A 16,916-nucleotide genomic window follows, 5' to 3' on the forward strand; every position below is an offset into this window, starting at 1 on the left:
GACTTCTGCTTTCTCTTTTATTATACTCCAGAAGTACCTTTCACAGAAACAAACCACCAGGATTCCTTACTGTCAGAGGCTGTTTTCTAAAGATTTGCATGCTTTACTGGACACAGCTCCAGTCTAACTGGTTATGGCTGTCTGACACTTACAGCATTGTCGTGGGTTGACCTTGGCTGGTCGCCAGACGCCCACCAAGCTGCTCTATCACTCCTCATCCTCAACAGGACATGGGAAGAAAATATGATGGAAAAGCTCGTCAATCGCGATAAAGACTCACTGACTGGTTACTGTCACAGGCAAACCAGACTTGACTTCAGGGAAATTAGTCCTGGTTTCAGCTGGGATAGAGTTAATTGTCTTCCTAGTAGCTGGTATAGTGCTATGTTTTTGAGTTAGGTATGAGAAGAATGTTGATAACACACTGATGTTTTCAGTTGTTGCTAAGTAATATTTAGTCTAAAGTCAAGGATTTTTCAGCTTCTCATGCCCAGCCAGCAAGAAGGCTGGAGGGGCACAAGAAGTTGGGAGGGGACACAGCCAGGGCAGCTGACCCAAACTGGCCAACGGGTTATTCCAGACCATGTGACGTCATGCCCTGTATATAAACTGGGGGTGGGGGGGATCGCAGCTCAGGAACTAACTGGGCGTCGGTCAGCAAGTGGTGAGCAATTGCATTGTGCATCACTTGCATATTCCGATCCTTTTATTGTTCCTATTATCATTTTATTAGTGTTACCATTATCATTATTAGTTCCTTCCTTTCTGTTCTATTAAATCGTTCTTATCTCAACCCACAAGTTTTACTTTTTTTTTCCCAATTTCCTCCCCCATCCCACTGGGTTGGGGGGAAGTGAGCAAGCAGCTGCGTGGTGCTTAGTTGCTGGCTGGGGTTAAACCACGACAGTGAGAAATAAGAACAAAACTAAAAACACATTCTCCCCACCCCTCCTTCTTCCCAGGGGGGAACTTCACTCCTAATTCTTCTACCTCCTCTCCCCTCCCGCTGAGCAGCATCCAAGAAATTCAGACAAGACTCACAAAGCCTCCAGAAGACAAGCTGGTCTCAGTGGCTTGAGCATTCACCCAAGGAAGTGAAGGATCTGTGTTCAGTTTGTTTAAGAGATCTGAACCTCCCAGGAGACCACTGTGATCAGGAAACCATGCTACAGAAACACATTACAAATGGGTGTTCTTGATCACTCCCTTAGTCATTTAGCGAAAGAGCAAGGATCTGTGATGTTATGGTTATGGTTGGGTCACATGCTTAAAAATGGGATGTTTGCCTTGCTTTGCTTTCAGATTAATATCCAGTTTCTTAACTAATAGCCTAATCAAGGGAAATGGACAGCCATTCAAATAGTTTAGCCTACTACCTGGGGCATTTTGTTCAGGAGATATGTTCAAATTCTTCTGAGCACAGGATAACACTGAACAGTAATCTGACATCCCAGGTAACTGTGCTGATGACTGAATGACAAGGTAGAGAAATAAGGGTCTCCGGGATATCAAATCCACTGCTACTGGGGACACTACAGCATATCGCTCCTTCCGTCAGCTGCACAAGGGTCTGAAAACAGGAGACTTCAGCTCACTCTGAAAAGAATACATCTTTTGACATACTGAATTTTTTCTTATTATTTTTTAAGGAAAAGGCAGAAAAGTAAATTCGATCCAATCTGAACTGAGCTTTTTTCAAACTTGAATAGTACACCAATAACTCCATTCTTCCCAGATGCTCACTCACTATCACAGGATAGGCATGTCATTTAGCCCTCTGAATCACAGCCTCTTGGTATATAGAATGAAAGCTTGCCAATCCTTCAGGAAAAGGAGCTCAATTTCATGCCCAGGAGACATTGCAAAGTCCTTAGAGGAAAGGTGGAAAGCATACTGCACACCGATGAGCTCTACTGTACAACTTAACTGCATCAAAGCCTGTTATCCTCTTGGAGTAACTCTTGCACTGGTCCGTATCTGCTCCAGAGACCTGGCCACCCATGAACTCTTTCAAGTGCTGAGGACTGTTGCAGAAGAGTCGATCCTGTACAACTTCGTACAGATCCTTCTACTAGCAGAGACAATTTTATTATGGTTTGCCAACGTGCAGCCACTGAAGTCAGCAATGCAAGAGAGCAAACTGGAGTAAGATATATGGAGAATAGACTCCAGTATTGATAGGGTTATTGGTGCAAAACTCAAGATGCCCTAAGCTGGGGCTTTGAGGACTGCTAAACTATCACTACAGAGAACTAGACACATACAGTCCTAGACCAAACAGACTTCTGAAACAATCACCTTCTACATTGTATTCACATTTCCACATGATTTTTAGTCTCAAGGATCAAACTCCATCTGCTGACCTTCACAAGTTCTCCTGGAGACATGGTATTTCTAAAATCTGGAGATCTTTCCAAAGGTGGGATTTCATGAGGAGTGATAGGTAATGAAATAAGTATCACATAGGGCTCTGTCACCTCTTTCATGAAGTTTTGATGACTTTTAGTCCACTTTTGGGAGGTTTTCCTCATGTTTTCCTGGCTGCACAGAAGCAGCCCGCTTTTGCTTGTTCAGTAATTAGTACTCCCCAACAAATTTGTGCTTCTCTTCACTTACACTCCTTACAAATCCCAAGATACCTCTAGATTCTACTTTTGATTCACCAACACAGTTTCTTGTCCATTGTGAGCTACTAGCCCAGGATTCCCATCCATCAGCTCATATGCTCATGCGCATCATTAAACTCCCTTCCTCTCACCCAAGCACATTCTTGCTGCGGGTCAGAGAAAGAGAGGTATCAGCTTCATTCCTATCCAGTCTCCCTTCTTGCACACTTCCATGTAATGCAGCCTAGAACAGTAAAACCCAATGCAATCATCAGTAGTTTGCTGTAATCTACTCCAGGAACAGACCAGCTCACAGGCACTTGGTATGACTGGGTCCTCTTCTCTTAGTCCCTTCTTGACAACTGAGCCAATTCCTGTTCTGTGCTCTCCAAGAGAGCCTTCAAATAAATTGGCTTTTTGTACTCAAAGAATTAGATACCTCTCTCCATCCCTTTCCAAGATGAGGGAAATGGTAAGCCTGTCACTTCATATTTATTTTGATTCTCACCCAAATCAGGCCAGACTTTTATTCAGGCCAACTTTCTGAACAAGCTGATGATGCTACACACAGGTTTCAGCTCTTCATCCTTAGGCCATTTAAAGAAGAAAAGCAGCACACACTGATAATATCAGTGTTCAAAAAGCAAAACCAACTTCAAAGTGCTGTGACTAATTCCAAGCAAACTTTGTTGTGAAAGGCGCTCCAATACACTGCACCTCAGGATACAAGTGAAGGCACTAATCCATTTCTAAGACTATACATGGCTACACAAAGATTTGCATATAAAAACCAGAGGACCTATATGTAATGGAATGTACATCAACTTTAAATCAGCCCAACTCCTCCCACGTTTGACCCACATAAGCAAAACCAGGACACAACTGAGTCTATTGGAAGGGACTGGGTGTTATATTAATTTTTTCTAGCATTGGATAACACATCCAGTTTTTCGAATGTCTCACACCAAATCTTAGGATATTTACATGAAATTACTCTCACAGCTTTCCTTGAAATTAGACACTTTGAATCCCGCTAATTATTAAGAAACTGATCATAAGGACACTGCAATCCCATTTTCTTTTTCTGTATCATGGATTTAAATATTGCGTAGGGTGAACTTGGCAGCCACACAGAGAATCTCATTTAGAGAGATTAACCTGGGAACACAGAGAGATCTGGAGGGTCTCCATTAGTCCATTCCTTGCTGCACAGGATTTAAACAGGAATAATTATATTTAGCAAGCATACACACACACACTCAAAAAATAACATACACATGCATTAAATGAGGCAATGCCTTATCCAGAACAGATGCTCCCTCAGCTGTTTGTTTTCCTTTTATTGTTGGTTTTACATTTTAATGATATATAAAAAGTAGAAGAAATCACAGGTGGTAAGCAGATTTCAGCTAGAGAATTAATTTCAAGAGAAAACATTTTTAGTTCTTATACAAACAAATATAGTGATTAATGTTGATTTCTTCTGCTCCCCAAGCTGTCACTGGTGAGCAAGGAGCAAGGCTGGTCATTTGTATTCAGATTACATTTGAAAACATAAAGGACAGTCTCCGATCTCCCAAATGTTTTCCAGATATTCCAATCTGCTCCACCCAAAATAGCAAAAAATGTCTAGATCACACAAATTTAAGAAAACATGTTGTCACACCTCCCACTTACAGCGATTCACAGAAAAAGCTGTTCCCCATGGATGTCCCAGTGCTTGCTTTGCCACACAAACAGCAGCCCTCTGCTCAGAAGGTCTGGCCCAGTGCTCATTCAAATTAATGGGAAGATTTTAATTTCCAAAGGCTTTGGATCAGGCCTAGACTGATGTGGCAGAGGGGAGGGAGAGAAGGAACAGTAACAATCTAATTCTAGGCCTGATCTCAGTATTTTTATATAATCAATGACAAAACTACAATTATTTTCACCAGTGCTGGACTGAGTCCTAAGACAAGGTCTTGCTGAACTGTTCTGCCCCTGCCTGAATCTCTGTGGCAGCCAGGTTTCCCTTTCCCCCTGCGCTGACTCCCTGCTCTCAGTGTGGTTAGTCCCCTCCACCCCTGCACAGCGCGCCTGGCCTCCTGATGCCACACAGACCCTGAGCCCCTCAGGGATGGAAAGAGTTTCTCTGCTTCTCCCAAACGTCATCCCTCACTGGGAAGGGGGAGCTTGCTGGGCAGAGATAACAATACAGCAAAGCTTCAGAGGAAAGAAAGGAGCTGCCTACATCACAGCCAACAGGAAGAAAGATCCTCCTGGAACTATTCCAGCTATTCTCCATTTAAACATTCAGACTTTTTCTCCCTTTAAACATTCAGGATTTTTCTCTCAGCACTCTCTCCACACTGCCCCCAGAGATCTCCTGCTATTCACTGCGGAGTCAGAAGTCACCTGCTCTTAGCTGGGCTTGGCACTGACTGCCCCAAATGCTGCTTAGGAAAGACAGGAGAAAAGTTGAAAGCAAAACCCCTGACAAGAAATTCTCACCCCCATGCCCCACATACATTTATCCCTCCTAATTCCCAGGCTCTTTATACATGTTACTTCTGTTTAAGAAAAGTAAATCCAGTGCCAGAACATAGCTCTTTGGTTAAAAATTGTTATATTCAGCAGAGGTTTAACTCTAGCATACTAAACATGGAGTCATTAGGATTTAACGCTATTGAAATGGAAATTGAGACAGAAACCTTTCCAGTTTTTATACTTCACTTTGGAATTGGAAGAGGACAACACTAACTGTAATAGCATTAAAAGATGCTCTGGACCAACATGCTCCTGATAGCAAGTACTTGGAAGCACGAGGCACGACGTACGCTCTTGCTGATGTCTTCCAGAGTCAGGCAGCAAGGAAGCTGACACCCTGGTAAGGACAGCACCACAGCCTCGCTGTGCAACAATGAAAAGTTAGCAACAAAACAGAGCAACAGGGGCCGTGAAATCAACAGTGCTTCTCTCCATCTCGGCAGACTCTCGCGGCACAGCTCTCTCCAGTGGCTCAAGGCAGAGACAGTTCTTTTCCCGGGCTCTGTCCTTGTGCAGCTCCTGCGGGGCATGAGAAGGTGCCCAGATCCTGGCAGCCGTTGCTGTATGCCTATGGCTCAGATCTCTGACAAGGGATTCTGGAATGAGATTTCCCTCCCAGCATAATGAGGTATTTAGTCATTAACAAAGGAGCCTTCTGGAGCAGAATTCCAGCTGCACCTGAGATCTTGCCTCCACAAAGAGACACAGGGTTTTTCCAGCACACAGGTTTAGTCTGAGGAGGAAGAGAAAGGGTTGCTTTACAATACCGATCCAGGGATTTTTGGTTGCAGCGGTCGAAGGTTTCTGTTTACTCTTAGATCAGGTTAAGAAATCTCTTGCTTCTCTTTCCTGCTGCTTCACAGCTGCCGGTTGAGCTTCTGTGCTTGCCGCTCCTTTGCCTCAAAGGCAAACTTGGTGTCCTGCAGCTGGGCAATGGCCTCCCTGGCCTCCTTCAGGTCCTGACAGATGTGCTCGTACTTCTCTGTCAGCTCCCTGTTCTCTCGGCGCAGTTCCTGTACCACCTGGTTCACCTCCTCCGTCTGCTTGGTGCAGTGGATCTTCAGCTGCTCTACCTCAGAGAGCATGATCTCCATGTTCTTGACCAGTGACTCCAGTTTCTCTTTGGACATGGTGTCAGGGTCGGTTCTATTCAGTATGCCTAACCCAAACCCAAAAGGGACAAAGAAAGCCACCCTGTGTAACATGCACCAGGAAGCCTGGCACTCACAGTCTTGTGGTCTCTTTTTATACTCCCTCCAGCTCATCCTCTTCCCTTCCCTTTCCTTCCCCAAAGTGTCCCTAATCTTCTTTGCTTGGTTAATCTACTTATTTTTATTGCGCTGTAGAAATCTACTGAAGGGCTGACAACCCCGCAGTAACATATGTGCTGTGCAGCAAAAGCCAGAGCAATAATGAGGCTCTATGCAGCCTGCCCAGAGAAAAACAGCTCCCATCTGAAGAACTCTCTCGGGAACCCCTTGCAGTGCCCATTAAAGTACAAAGAAACATCTTCAAGCCAGGTGCACCCAATCCCATGAGCACAGCCTGACTTTCATCTTACATATACTGAGGTAAGCAAGCTTACAGCAATATAAGCCAAGTATAGGCAAAGAAGAGAATTAGCCTCAGTTTCTCTTCCTCTCTCCTAATCTTATGTTTGGGCAAGATGGAAAGAACAAAACATAAATTTCCTTTTTTTTTTCAGGAGAAGCTCTTTCCAACAACTAACTCCACAACAGCCTGTACCCCATCTTGTGTTGAAGGAGTTCACAATGGTTATCACAATCAGTGGCAACCACAGTTACTGGGCCATGTACCACTTGAAGGTGGCTTATGTTCTGTTAGGGACATGCAGACTAGAGATTTTAAACCCTGGTTCCATTCCCCTCCTGAAGTCACGTCAGCTGTATCAGTAACATTGGCCAAAGAAGTTACACAAAAACTTCTTCCTGGACACACATGCCACCCACAACAGAGCCTTGAACTGCTGCTGAACACTACCGTGAACCTGTGGGAATCAGGACTGAGGGATGCCAGTCTGGCAATACACTGATTACTCAGGTCACACCAGGCAGCAGGATGATCCCAGCAGCCACAAGGGATTGAGAGAGTCTGGCCGACTTTCTGAAGTTTGACCCAGACTTTCTTATGTATCCAGTTAATTAATGTACTTGCCTAGACAATAAAAATCATTAAGTAGCCAGGGATCTGCTGTAACAATATCACCCTTGAGAAATTAATTTGGCTGAAAAGAAGGTGTTACTGCATGTGGCTCTCCAGGAAAGAATCCATGCAATTTAGCACTGATTGTCACAGGGCATAGACCATGGCAGACAAGAATACAGTCTTGCCCTTGGATAACTTGCAAAGTAAGGACAGAAAAGAGTGTCTCCCTCCTTCCTCCCCATGTCAGAAACATTTCCTCCAGGCTGAGTCTGCACCTTTTCAAAAGCCCTCAGCCTGTTCTACACACCCACAGAAATGCACAATCTCATTTGCCGTATATCACATACAGCCATGGATCTGCCCTCACTGTATTCACCTTGCAGAATTACGTTCCAGTGCACAGTATTGCATAATGGCCTTTATTCTTGCATGCTGTTTTGCAATTCCAGTCCCCTTAAAAAAGACCCCTAGGTAAGATCCTGTAGTCCCATCACACACCTTCAATACCAGGTTGAGAGAGAATACATGTGTTCACATGCATAGCTCCCACAAATACATTTTTCCTCCACAAAACGTTGCTTTTTTTTTCAGCTATGGAGAGTTTTAGACGCTTCATCCCACAATTCATTCCCCCTTTTCTTTCCCCTGCTAGGCTTAGAGAAATGAAGCTCTTTCTTCCAGGGAATTTTACATCTCCTCCAGCACTGGATGAAAACACTGCTGGACAGTGGCCAAGTTCTGACAGTGTTCAAAGGCCTGGGACTTCTCACAGCTGGAGGTTAAAGAGTCACTCCCAAAGCCAGCCATCCTACTGCCTCTCACACAAGTGCAGCAGTGGACCCCTCTCATGCTGGCAGATGGAGTGCTTTGCACCGCACTTTGAAATGAGCAGAAAGAGTGACATCCTTCAGATGAAAAGAGAGTGGGAGAATCTAAACATAATTAGAATATGTCCTAAAGTCCTTGAAGAAACATTTGCACTGGCTGTCAGCCCAGATCCCACGTGATGCACATGGCACTGGAATAGGCTGGAACACGTTGCAGCATTACAAAACAGCAGGTCTTCATTAGTGAGGAATCTTCCCTGTCTCCACAACTGTACACACTGCACCCAAACATTTTAAATCAAGCAGAATTACCATGATGCATAAAGGGAGTGCCACAGAGGTCATCTACTTGGATATGAGTAATTGATACATCATCTCTCACTATCTTACCCTCAAATTTATTTAAGTTGCCTTGGATACAGACAGAATCTTGGCAACAGAAACTGTGTAAGAGACACTACTGAAATAACAATGTATAATGAAAACAAGGAGTAGCATGAGAGGAGTTTCTAACAAAGAAAGATGAGAATCATTACTAGGCTTGGTTTGATTAAAAATATTCTTTGATGAAGTAAGAAGTAGGAATTAAAAACATGCTCATGAAAACTGCAGTGGGAGAATGATGCAAAAATCACTCAAGCTAGAGAAATACAGCAATGAGACTAATGTGAACTGTAGCTTCTTACCTCTAGTCAATGCTGGACTCTACTGTTGCAGAAGAAAGGGAGGCAGAGGCAAACACCAAGAGTGAATTCATCTGGGAAAAATGCAGAACAGTATACCTGAGAAAAAAATTCAAACCACAAGAATTCTGTGCACAAGGACACACAGCAAACAGCAGTGTTGGGAGTTATGGGGAAATAGCATGTTAAACAGACATTTGTGACACAACATAGCAGGGGAAAATAATAAAGCACTGCTAGGCTGCATTACACAGAGGCATGAAGTACCTTCAGCTTCTCCCTCCCTCCACCCCACTGGAGGTGAAATGTATTGTTTCGTTCTTGTTATAAAGGAGCCAAAAAAAGTTTGAAACTTAGACAAGTCTCCAGAGAAGATGCTGATTTCAAAAAATGCAGACTCTAGGAACCAGGTTTAGAAAGAAGGACTGAAAACTGCATGGCAACATATTTCTAGGACTGTTTTGCAGTCATGCCCAGGACCTCTGCACATTCTAGGGAAGAAAACTCAGCTGGAAGAATGTTTCTGTAATTATTAAGGGCCCGACCGTGCATTGTCATTTTGAAAACACCAGTGATTTCTATGCACTCAGCCAGTGTCCCAGTCTGGTCATTTCACAGCCATATTAAATCAGGAAAACTTGGTGTTAAACCTCTCACTATAGTATACACTGCATTGGAAGACAGCATCGCTAAATCTATCAGCCCTCTCCTGCATGTTCTTCCTCTATTCCACCTTTCCCTCACGCACACGGATTTGAGATATATGAAAACAGGACAGGCAGAGCTAATTGAGAAAAAACAGAAGAGCAACCACTGGGAACACCCTCTCCTGCTTCTGTGGATGGCAAGAAAATTGTAGGAAGCAGCACAGGTGGAAGTGAAACTTCTGGTGCTTTCCCATAATGGCTGGGAGCTACCACATCTGATTGCAAAACCATACTCAACTATTCTGGTTTTAGCACTAGAAGCAGACAGTATGAGGCTGCCAAGCTGAGGATGGTTCATGTGAGACATACTTGTGTCTTCTTCACAGGTCTCTGAGCCAAAGAGAATCATCCATTCCTCTCACCCACAGGCACACACAAGCCAGAAATGCAGGTTTCCTATCACGTGCATACCTCTGAAAGTCTGAGGAGGAGACACAAAAATCATACCCTTTAAGTATCCATTTGAAAGCAGACCACAGGCATTCCAGTTTCTAGCTATTTCAAAGGGGTCCTGGGAACATTTGTGGAATAAATCAGTAAGCTACCTTACTCTCTCTCCGGGGTTTTCTCAGCAACACAAGGAGGACAATTCACTAGCCTAGATTTTTAAATGGGAAGAAAAAACTGCAAACCCCAACAAGAATGGTTTTTAAATAACTGCTCAGGCTGACAAAGCAAACCACTCAGTATAAACCCTGCAGAGTAAGAAGTAAAGCTACAAAACACATACCTCATCTTCTCAGGCACATACTTACAATGCTATATCTATTTCCAGTTTTATCAGCCACACATGCCAATACCCAATGCAACATTCAGAGAAGTGCAGTGGGAGGCAGCACTTTACTGTCTCATAGCAGCTAGTTTAAAGTTATCATCCCCAGCTAGCAATGGTCACTATTTTAACACTATTTTTTAATACATTGTGTCACACTAACTCTAGTGATAGAGTTAGAGCTTTCCACACTGTTCTCTCATGCAACCTTTTCACTTATCCCTGGTTTATCCCCCAGCGGCATGTCTAGCAGACAGTGCAGTACACGCAAGCTCTGTGCTTCACCATCTAGGAAGTCCACTTGGGTAAATGCATTACGCAAACAAACTCATTACAAGATTAAGCATAAAGAGCTCTCATCTCTATAATTATAGTAAAACCATTTGAAAAAAAACCACTAAAGACCAAGCAGCACCTGCAGACACTGACCATTCCTGTAACAGTGAGTGGGAGACATTTGTACCCAGCTGTTCAATTTGTTTCTAATAAAAGAAAAACACCATTACTACACATGTCAAAATACTCAGCACTGTGTAAGCCATTGACATAACGATGATCTCACTCTGCAGAGCTTAAGAGACTATTGATTAAATCTGCTTTCTTATTAAAACATGAAATTTAATTTTAGCTACTATTCTAAGTATTAATCATATCTTAGGTAATTTGGCAGAACTTGAGTTGAGCTGGACATAACACTACATGATTTACACGTTTTTATCTAAAATGCTGCACCAAAAGGACACCCGCCCCAAATTATGATCAAAATCCTTGACAAAAATCAAAATAATATGACTTGTATTGTAAGTGTCTACAGAGGTATTAATGAATGCAGAGGTACTTTTTTTCCATTCAGCCTCCATCTACTCACCAGTCAGATCAAAACATTTAAGAATTAATTTAGTATAATATGGCTCAGTAAAAATAAATTGATACCTTTAACAGAGTTATCCCCAAACTGGATTGATTTCTGCTAAGAAATCAACTGGGCAGCCTAAGTACCAAACAGTGACAGGTTGCTTATATAAAGTGAACCTCCCCCTCTACTAGCATTTTTACCATCTAAGAGGAGGAAGAAACAGTTGCCTCATGCCATAAAATTACTGAAGATTTGTGGTGAAAAAACTTCCAAAGCGGGACAAAGTGTTGAAACCTTCAGATTAAATAAAACAGTAAAAAATCTGAATTACCATTTTAAAATGTTAAGAATGTTTCAAAACAGAAGCTGTTTTAAAGTGAGAACTTCATTTTGTTCAGTGTCAGACTGGAAAGTTTCCAAAGGCCCTCCAAACAGTAATGCAAACAGTTCTGCTGGGAAGACATTCTCCATCCCACCTAACCAGTCTTCTGGTCAGGACCCTATACAGGACACCTCCTGGGGACCACATGGGGCAGGCTGAGGGGACTTTGATCCCACACCAGGCTCCTTGGCTTGTGCCCCATCTGGGGGGTGTTCACGGCTCCCTCCCTACAGTGCCTGAAGGCAACACTCTGAAAAGGAAGGGGAAAGAGGAAGGAACCACCTTCCCTCATCCCTCAGTATGGATGGGGGTCAGCCTGCATCTCTGAAGCCTGCAAGGGCAGATCAAATGCACAGGACTCAAATGGTGGTCCAGGTAACTCACTGAGCAAGGCACCTGAAGGTGTAATTAGACCTGATGAAAAGGTTTAACGGTAGCAACAGGCATCAAACAAAAGTCACCAAAGGGGTAGTTAGTTATTCAAAACTGCTAAAACTGCTATGGCATTTCAGTCAAGAGAGTGTTGCAGAATTTTTGCAGTAGCTGTCCAGCTTCCCTCTAATACCAGGAACTCAGCCACAGACAAGAGGGACAGGAATAACAGTCAATGGTTTGTCTAACACATCTTTCCATGTCATGTTGAACTAAGAGCCGCTGGAAAGGAGGAGAAGGAGCAAAAAACAATTACCCATGATCAAAACTTTAGAGGGGCAAACAGATTTTTTTTTTTTAAATTAGCAAATAAATAACTAACCTTGGAAACATTCTTTCATTTACTCTCTAGTGTGATTTGTCCCAAAGACTGAGTGTCCATCTAGCCAGAACATGCAGACTTCAGGAAAAACAAACAAATAAAAATCCCCCAAACGTTGCTATTATTCAGTACGTATTGAAATACCAGTTCAAAGAAAAGATGCACATTGCTTATTTGCAGGACGTGAGGTTATGTAATCCAATACTGTAACTAGACCACACCAAATAAATTGGCAATGGCATAGATGTCAGTAATTACTGAGAAATTCGATCTGGTGAGAAAGAAGGTCTCTTTTAGTTCTAGATACATGTGAACAAACATTCACGTCATTTTTGGTTCAGGATGCCAAATTCTATTATAATGATTATTTTGACATTTAAAATTCTCCCTACCTAGCTAAACTGATCTCCAAAAAACAGTTGAAGAATCTGTCAGTTTTCTGTGGATTTCTCTTGACTACCTATTGTACATTTAAGAATAAGTCACCCAGCATTATCCAAATACTTCAAGGAATTTTTAATTGTGTTAGCTTTTCAGGGACTACAGAATTTACAGCAATATATAAATATGACCCAGTGCTGTTTGGGAAGCCTCAGAGACTAAGGAATGGAAGCACTGAGGATGAAAGGACTTTCTCAAAAAGGATGCTTTTAAACTATGGGAGATCCATGGCAGTGGCAAGCTCTTGCCCAGAGCTACCTAGAAACAGTTTCATTTAACCATGACAACAAATTGTGTTATAAATGAAGACTAGCTTCCCAGGTGACTGTCCTCCTACTAGCTTGTCATGAGATCTGTCCCTCAGCAAATCCTAATCAAACACCATCAAAGTAGACAAAAGCACTAAACTTTCCTGGGGCAACAAGTAGCATCTTCTCAGTGCTGCATCTCTAGTTCCCTGTAACATAAACAGCCTTGACGATCTTTAAGCAGATTAAGCACACAACAGCTTCATCTCCACAGGAAGTGGGATTAAAAGGTTTATTGCTACTATGACAACAGCCAGGTTCTGCTGTTCTTAAAATAGTTTTGAAACCTTAACACTGACTGGAAATGCATACATGCCTCCCCTACAGGATTCATCATGTACTAAATACAGTCCTTCAAAAGGAAATCATATTTTATAAGTCTAGTTTTTTTAAGCGTATATTTTTATCGTGCTCTTTAATCCCTTGTTACGAGCACTAAGAATAGAAAGCAGTAAAAAAGGCACAGTGCTGCCATGTGGCTGTGATTACAGCTTTAGAAGTGATTATTGCTGGGAGCTGGCTGCAGACACCAGGACAGGCCCTGCTCTCTCACTTCTGCTCCAAGGCAGCATTCATTTCTTTCCCCCAGACAGTAATCAACTCCCTTGCTGAAACAGAGCACACTGGCGACTAACCAGCTCTCTAGCTGCTCAGTGCTGCCAGACACCAGCCATTTTTGGTCTTACAAATCTCCCCCTTGACAGCTGCAGGCATTCTGTTGCATCGAAGTCATAATTAATTCCTTCCTCATAGGTAACAACTGGAAGCAGAATTTGTCACAAAGTTCACTACCAAACAGTATCAGTTAAGTTTGTGCCCAGGGACTAAGTCTGCCAATAATGAAATGGTAGCAGGCCATTCTTCGTTCGAGTATGTTATTGTATCAGTGATTAGTATTTTATTGTTGAGGATGCCTAAATAAACCATTGATTCAATTGAATATGCAGCTATTACATTCAATGAATATCCAGCTGTGCTCTGAGGCATTCTCCAAGCATGTTCACGCTGGTTTGTACAACAAAACCAGTAAAAAGCACAATGCTTAATTCTGACAGCAGCACTACCCAGATCAAAGCTGATAACCCTTACCTAAAACTACTGAAATCAGAAAATTAGTACGAACACAGAAGTCTATTCATTACTCCAGTCAATTTAGCTTAAAAGCATATTTTAAAACAAAGAAAAAGCAAATCTAATCAAATTACATTGGTACTATCCAACAGCATCTCTTGATGCCAAGCTGAAATCACCTTCCTGCAGCAAATCGGGCTTTAAAGAGAAGAAAACAAAATTCAGGTTGTAAAACTCGGGAAGCAGTTGATTGTTTCCTTATCCAAACCCCAGTTCTGTTAGCTCCTGTCAATGAAGGCTGGTTCTTTTGTCTATAGAGTTCACAAATTCCTGACATTTACAGACCAGAATTTGGCCTTAAACATACCTTTAATTGAGATTTCTCAGTAATTTAAAAATACCTAGCAGTGACTGCTACAGACCAAGCTGAATTCTCCATGAGAGCTGATGCTGTCAATAAAAGAAACTTACTTACCTATCCCCAAAAGATTACATTAAAAACAGAATGAAGAAAGAAAACAAATGGGTAATTAAATCAGCATATTAGAATCGTACCTCGAAGTTCAGGATTTAATTGCAGTAAGATAAAATACTACTAAGATGCAAGTCAAATTAGGCCCCAAGTCTCACTTTTAGAGGATGTTTTAACTCCTAGTTCCAAAAACTATTTCTATTCCTAAAACATTTCATCATATCACACCTCAGAACTAGATCAGGATTAAGAAATCCACATATTCTGGCAGAGTTTTGTGGCCCTGCACTGGACTCGCTCCACTAAGTCCCATCTTCCTTGTACTGGGGAGCCCAGAATTGGAGATGGCACTCCAGATGTGGCCTAACCAGTGCTGAGCAGAGAGGAAGGATCATCTCCCTTCACCTGCTGGCAACACTCCTCCTGATGCAGCCCAGGATGCTGCTGACATTCTTTGCTGTAAGGGTGCACTGCTGGCTCATGGTCAGCTTGCTGTCCACCAGGAGACCAAGGTCCTTCTCTGCAGAGCTGCTTTCCAGCTGGTCAGACCCCAGCATGTACTGGTGCCTGGGGTTACTCCTTCCCAGACGCAGGGCTTCGCATTTCCCCTTGTTAAACTTCATGAAATTCCTTTCTGCCCACTTCTCCAGTCTGTTGAGATTCCTCTAAATGGCTGCATAGTCATCTGGTCTACCAGCCATTCTTTCCATTCTTCTGTCATATGCAAACTTGCTGAGGGTGCACTCCATTCCGTCATCCAGATCATTAATGAAGAAATTGAACAGTATTGACCCCAGTATTGAGCCCTGTGGTATACCACTAGTGACTTGCCTCCAGCTGGACTTTGTGCTGCTGTTCACAACCCTTTGGGCCCGAGCATTGTGCCAGTTTTCAGTCCATCTCACTATCCACTTATCTAACCCACACTTTGTCTGCTTGTCTATGACGATGTTATGGGAGATGGTGTGAAAAGCTTTATAAAAGTCAAAGTAAACAACATCAGCTGTTCTCCCCTCATCCAGCAAGCCAGTCACCTTGTTGTAGAAGGCAATGAGGTTGGTCAAGCATGACTTCTGCTTCATAAATCCATGCTAACTGCTCCCAATCACCCTCTTGTCCTTCATGTATTTGCAAGTGCTTTCCAGGATTATTTTCTGCGTCAACTTCCCAGGGACTGAGGTGAGGCTGACTGGCCTGTAGCTCCCCAATTCTTCTTTCCTGCTCTTCTCGAGGATAGGAGAGAAATTTGCTCTCTTCCAGTCTTCATGAACTTCTCCCAACTGCCATGACCATTCAAAGACAAGGGAGAGTGGCCTCACAATGACATCAGCCAGCTCCCTCAGTACTCATGGGTGCAACCTGTCAGGCCTCATAGACTTAAGTACATCCAGTTTGTTTACATGCTCCCTAACCTGGCCTTCTCCACCAAGGTCAAGTCTACCTTGTTCCAGACTTTCCCTCTGCTCTCAGGGGTATGGGATTCCTTACGGCCGGCCTTACCAATAAAGACTGAGGCAAGGAAGGCAACAAGTACCTCAGCCTTCTCCATATCATTTGTCACAAGTTCCCCTGCCCCATTCGGGGCGGCGGGGGTGGGGGGGGGGCACCTTTCTTCCCTAGTCTTCCTTTTGCTGTTATATAGGTGTATAATCCTTTCTTCCTGCCCTTCACATCTCTTGCGAGATTCAACTCCAGAGGGGCCTTGGCTTTCCTAACCCAATCCCTGCAAGATCAGAAAGCAACTCTATGCTTCTTTTGGGTCATCTGCCCCTGCTTCCACCTCTTCCACACTTCCTGTTTGGGTTCAGTTAGGAGCTCCTTGCTCACCCATGCAGGCCTCCTACCACCTGCCCTTGACTTTCTACTTGTCAGGATTGACCCTTCTTTAGGTCTTCCATGCAGGCCTTCCATGCAGAGACAAGGCAATCCCCCAAAGAAACATCTTCAATAGCAGTCAGTCAACTCAAACAAATATGAATTTTGCAGTGAATACTTCTCCAAAACAACACCAAAAAAATGGTGCTTGGGAAAAGCGCTTTTTCAAGGGTATTGATATGAAATCAACAACAAAATAACAATACACACTACTGTTAATCAAGTGTTTTCTTTCTGAGGATCCTGTGTATTTTTCCTGGGTAACACTGATCTTCATTGTGCCAGCTGGTGATTCAGTATAATCTCATATTGCTTTTTCATGCCTTAATTATACCTTCTGGGTGCTTTTGCAACAGGCTTTGACCGACTCTTCAAATGAACACAAAAAGTAGCTTTTAGAAAAAAGTAATTCTACAGAAATCAGTTTAAAGCTCTTCCGCTGGGAAATAAAGCAGCTACTTAAGTGTCTT

This window comes from Harpia harpyja, chromosome 3, assembly GCF_026419915.1.
Source record: "Harpia harpyja isolate bHarHar1 chromosome 3, bHarHar1 primary haplotype, whole genome shotgun sequence".
Lineage (NCBI taxonomy): Eukaryota > Metazoa > Chordata > Aves > Accipitriformes > Accipitridae > Harpia > Harpia harpyja.